The sequence below is a fragment of the Ahaetulla prasina genome, chromosome 1, assembly GCF_028640845.1.
Source record: "Ahaetulla prasina isolate Xishuangbanna chromosome 1, ASM2864084v1, whole genome shotgun sequence".
NCBI lineage: Eukaryota > Metazoa > Chordata > Lepidosauria > Squamata > Colubridae > Ahaetulla > Ahaetulla prasina.
In genome coordinates this window covers 252,966,340-252,971,440 of record NC_080539.1, presented here as the reverse complement: position 1 = coordinate 252,971,440, position 5,101 = coordinate 252,966,340, and positions in this window count along the sequence as shown.

Here is a 5,101-nt window from a genome sequence, read left to right as displayed (position 1 = left end):
CAGAATGAAGGCACTTTAAGCAGCCATGTTGTGCTTTGGAATGCTTAAAAAAGCCCAAGTCCCATGAAATATATTATGAAGGAACTCCTTCTATTGGGCTTTATTTTACTAGTGCCATAATTACTACTGTTACTGTAATGTATTACTGTAAGTTTTGGCGGGAGTTTTAGGCGGGAAATATCTCGTTCCTGATTGGTTGCAGCCTCAGGCTGAAGTGTATATAAGGAGAGGTTTTTCTCCAGAGTTTTGCTGGGTCACACTATATTAAAGAGCTGTTGTCACTAACCTGGTCTCCTGCCTCGTCAATACCCGAACTTAACATTGGCGACGAAGGTGGGATCTTGAGGCAGAGCACCAGAACAGAGCTGAACTCACTACGAGAATCAAACCCAGCAAGGTGATAGCGAATGCAGCGATGACCGGCTACACGCCACCCACTCCGTTTGACCCTGCCCAGGAAACATGGGGAATATACATAACCCGTTTCGAAAGTTTCCTGGAGGCAAGCGAGTTACAGGAGTCTCCGACAACCGCAAACGGGCTTACTTCATAAGCCACTGTGGGTCCGCAGTCATCGCCGTCGCAGAAGCCCTGGCGGAGCCAACACCGCTACACTCCGTGTCGTGGCAGACCCTTCAGACCCTCCTGAAGAATCACTTCGCACCGGCCCCGTCCAAATACGTTCGGCATGCGAGTTTGGGGAGCGCAGGCAACAAGAAGGCGAGTCTATCAGCGACTACATGGCAGCCCTGAGACAAGCCTCCAAGCATTGCGAGTACCGCGATCTGGACGAAGAGCTGCTGGAACAACTTATACGGGGGGTCAGGGACATCCGTTTGAGGAGACGGTTGCTAGCCAAGAGCAACCTGACATTGGCAAACGCTCTGGACGAAGCCAGAGCCCATGAGATGTCCAACCATGCAGCAGACACCTTGCAAAAGCGACTCACGCCGATGGCGGGCGCAAAGCGAGCACAGTCCACCACGAAGAAACCTATCGTGAGTCAACCAGCGAAGAGGAGGAAGAAGTCCACTACACGGAAAATCGACAAGGGAAGACCCGGAGGAATGCGGAAGCTGCGGGCGACATCAGCGCCAAAGATGTAAGTTCAGGGACGCCATTTGCGGCGGTGTGAGAGAAAGGGCACCTGGCCCAAGTCTGCCGAGCACCCCAACCTTCCCGAAAATTCAAATCGGCCAATCAGAGCGGCTCTGAGTCAGAGATGCAAACCCACATTCCGCCGAATTCAAACCAGCCAATCAGAGCGCGAATCGGCAAGGCGACCAGCGATTGGCCAGGAAAGAAAGAGCGAAGTCAAACCGAATGACTGTTACCATAGACCACGCAGCTACCGCATCGAAGAAAAGATCTTCACTAACCCAACAATTGAAGGCGTACCGTGCGGCTGGAAGTAGACACAGGATCCGCCATCACAATCATGTCCTGGGACACTTTTGTGAAAGCCTTGCCGCACATCGCAAAGCGCAAGCTACAGAAACAACGGCCCGGTGCAGGATTACCAGGAAACCATCCCTGTTCGAGGGACAACGACCGTCGAGGTCAAGCACGGAACATACGAAAAGACCCTGCCCATCACGTTAGTCGAGGGAACCTTGCCAAGTTTGCTGGGGCTAGACTGGTTCCGGGCGTTGGGAATGGGGGTGACTGGCGTCCACCGGAGCGGATGCAACCTGCAAAACGCCCTAATGGAGGAATTCGCAGACGTATTCGAGGACCGTTTAGGCAAGTATAAGGGGACCCCTATATCCTTCAGTTTAGACCCCCAAATAGCTCCCATTAGGCTAAAGGCAAGGAGGGTTCCTTTTGCACTCAAACCTAAAATCGACAAAGAGCTAGATAAATTAGTCAGCCAGGGGATACTAGTGCCAGTTGACCATGCCAAATGGGAGACGCCAATCGTCACCCCTATGAAACCAGACGGGTCCATAAGAATTTGTGCCGATTAGGAGACGACTTCCGGTATCCAGTGGCAACGGACGTCTGGAAGGTTTCTCTTGCCTCCAGCGCCCGAATCCGGCCGCCGCCGAGGCCCTCAGGGGCCAGGTGTTCGAAGGACACCTGCCGACGGACGGCTCGCCAGGGGTCTCCCAGCCGACATACAGGACTGTGGGGACCGATGCTGGCGCGTCCTAGGCTTGGCGGGGTTCGAGGCCACAGGCCGCGCCATTATTTTGGTCGTCGCTTGCCGCTGTGCCCGTGACACCGGGCATTGATTTATAACTGCAGCAGCCTGGTGGTGAACAGGGCACGGAGAAGAATTGAGGAGGAGAAGGGAAGGGAATATCGGTAAACGTGAGTGGAGTGCTCCGGAGTGCGGGGGGGTTTTCTCTCCCCTGCGGTTGGAAGGAGCACGAGTTATTTTGGAGAGAGGAGAACTTAAAATAAGAAGATTACCGGTTTTGTGGAGCTCTGGAGAGAAGAGGTGATGGAGAAATTTAGGAGGGAAGGTTTGAGGCCCCCCCTCCTTCTGGGGAACAGTGGTGGCGTCCAGCTTCCGCCTTCACTATGAGAATTTTGATGACATCACTTCCCTTCGGCTTCCTGGTTGACTAACTGTACTCTGGACTCGTTGCTCCTGTGAGTGCCCCCTGGTGGATCCGGAGGAAATTACAAGGATACTGTGCTTGCCTGAGGATTTTGATTCTTTTTTTTTTCAAATGGCAAAAGGTCAGAGACCAACTGCTGGAGAGATGGAGAGAATTCTGGAAAAGTTATCCAATATGGACAAGAAACTGGATGATTTGCAAAGAGGCCAAACGGAAATAAGAGAAGAAATTGTGACTATCCAAAAGGATTTAAAGGATACTCAACAAGTCTCAGCAGAAAACAAGCAGAAAGTGGAAGGTCTGGAGGGTGAAATGCGGGCAGTGCAGAAAAGAGAGGAGACGACAGGCAATGCTGTGCTTGGACTACAGATGGATAAAATGTCTTATTTCCTTAGGTTTCAAAATTTGGAAGAAGTGGACCAAGAAGACTTGAGAGATGTTGTGACTAAATTGTTGGGAGAATTTCTTGGGAGAAGTGTTGATTTCATGAATTGGGATGTGGATCGAGTTTATAGAGTTAATTAATATGCACGCACGCATGCAGTTCCTAGAGAGGTTCATGTCAAATTTGTGAGAAGAGAGACGAGATGAAATTCTTAGAAAACATAGGAGTGGGGCACTGATTTACAGGGGCAGGAGATAGCCATTCTGAGGCAGATTCCCAGACAGGTGCGTGAAAAAGAAAGAAATATTATTTTTGTCAAGCAAATTGTACCAGAAGGAGTGGGCTTCAGATGGCTGATGCCAGAGGGATTGATGATTTTCCGGGAGGGCATTACGAAAAAAATCAGTACAATTGCGGAGGCTACGGCCTATGTGGAGGAACACAAAGCCTTCCTGGAATCAGATGACCCAGGAATTGAAGAAGGGGAGGTTATAGATCATGGGGCTGAAGCGGCTGCCGCTGTTGCGGCCCTGGAGTTGGGTCAGGCTGAACCCAGAGTTCTGAGATCCAAAACTAGGAAGTGATAAAGATATTTGGGATTGTGTTGGTTTTCCTTATTCTCTTTTGTACGATATTCTGTTTATTCTTGACTCTTCTTTATTACGTATTTAAAATTTGCAAACTTTGCTACTTCGTGTCACCTGCTTGCCTTATGGCTGTTGTATGTGTTAAAAAATTTGAGTAAAATTCTTATTTTAGATAAGAAAAATGAAAATTTACCATACCTGATATGTATTTGTATAAACCTTTTTTGACTAATAAAAACTTTTTGAACAAAAAAAAAAGAATTTGTGCCGATTACAAGGCTACCTTGAACAAAGCATTGCAAAAGAGCGCCTACCCAGTTCCAGTAGTGCAACACTTATTGCACTCACTAGGGCACGGACAAGTTTTCGCCAAATTAGACTTGGCACAAGCTTACCAACAGCTACCCGTAGATGCTAGCACAGCGGAAGCCCAGACCATTGTAACGCACCGGGGTGCCTTTAAGTGCACCCGGTTACAGTTTGGGGTGAGTGTGGCCCCGGGGCTATTCCAAAATTTGATGGAGCGACTCCTACAAGGGTTACCGGGAGTCGTGCCCTATTTCGATGATGTGTTGGTATCAGGGGAAGATTTAAGAGAACTAGGGAAGCGATTAAGGAAAGTTTTGGCCATTTTAGGACGGCAGGATTAAAAGTTAAAGCAAGCAAGTGTCAGATAGGGTCGAATCTGTTGAATTTCTGGGTTATAGAATAGACAAAAGGGATTCACCCACTGAGAGCAAAGTCAAGGCGATAAAGAGAGCCCCAGCACCCAAAAACAAGACAGAACTCCAGGCTTTCCTGGGTCTGGTAAACTTTTACGCCGTGTTTTTAAAAGACAAGGCAACCGTTGCTGAACCGTTGCATAAATTGCTTGGAAAAAACACAGTTTGGTCGTGGGGGAAGTCAGAGAATAGGGCATTTGAGGCAGTAAAAAGTTTGCTATCAAGCGATAGCCTGTTAATACAATACAATAACAGGCTGCCGTTAGTATTGGTTTGTGATGCGTCCCCCTATGGAGTAGGAGCTGTACTTAGCCACAGACTCCCAAACGGCACAGAAGTCCCTATAGCGTTCTACTCACGAACGATGTCCCCGGCTGAGAGAAATTACAGCCAGCTAGATAGGGAGGCTCTCGCAATAGTGTCAGGGGTGAAAAAATTCCACGAATACGTTTTCGGGAGAGACTTTGACATTATCACTGACCACAGACCACTATTGGGCTTACTGGCTGGCGACCGCCCAACGCCAGTGGCACTATCACCCCGGCTGACCAGATGGACTATCTTTTGGCCTACCTACAAACTACAGCATCGACCGGGAAAAGAGCTGGGGCATGCGGACGCACTGAGCAGATGCCCATTGCCCGGGGAAATCGAGGACCCTACTCCGGGCACCCCCGTTCTACTAATTGACTCTTGGGACTCTGGGCCAGTCACATCGCAGGAAGTGGCTCGGGCCTCCTACCGGGACGTTGTCTTAAGAACTGTAATCGGTTGGGTTCAAGGGATGTCAGCTACCGGGCGACGTTTAGAGAATTTGTAAAGAAAAGAGGGAATTGTCTG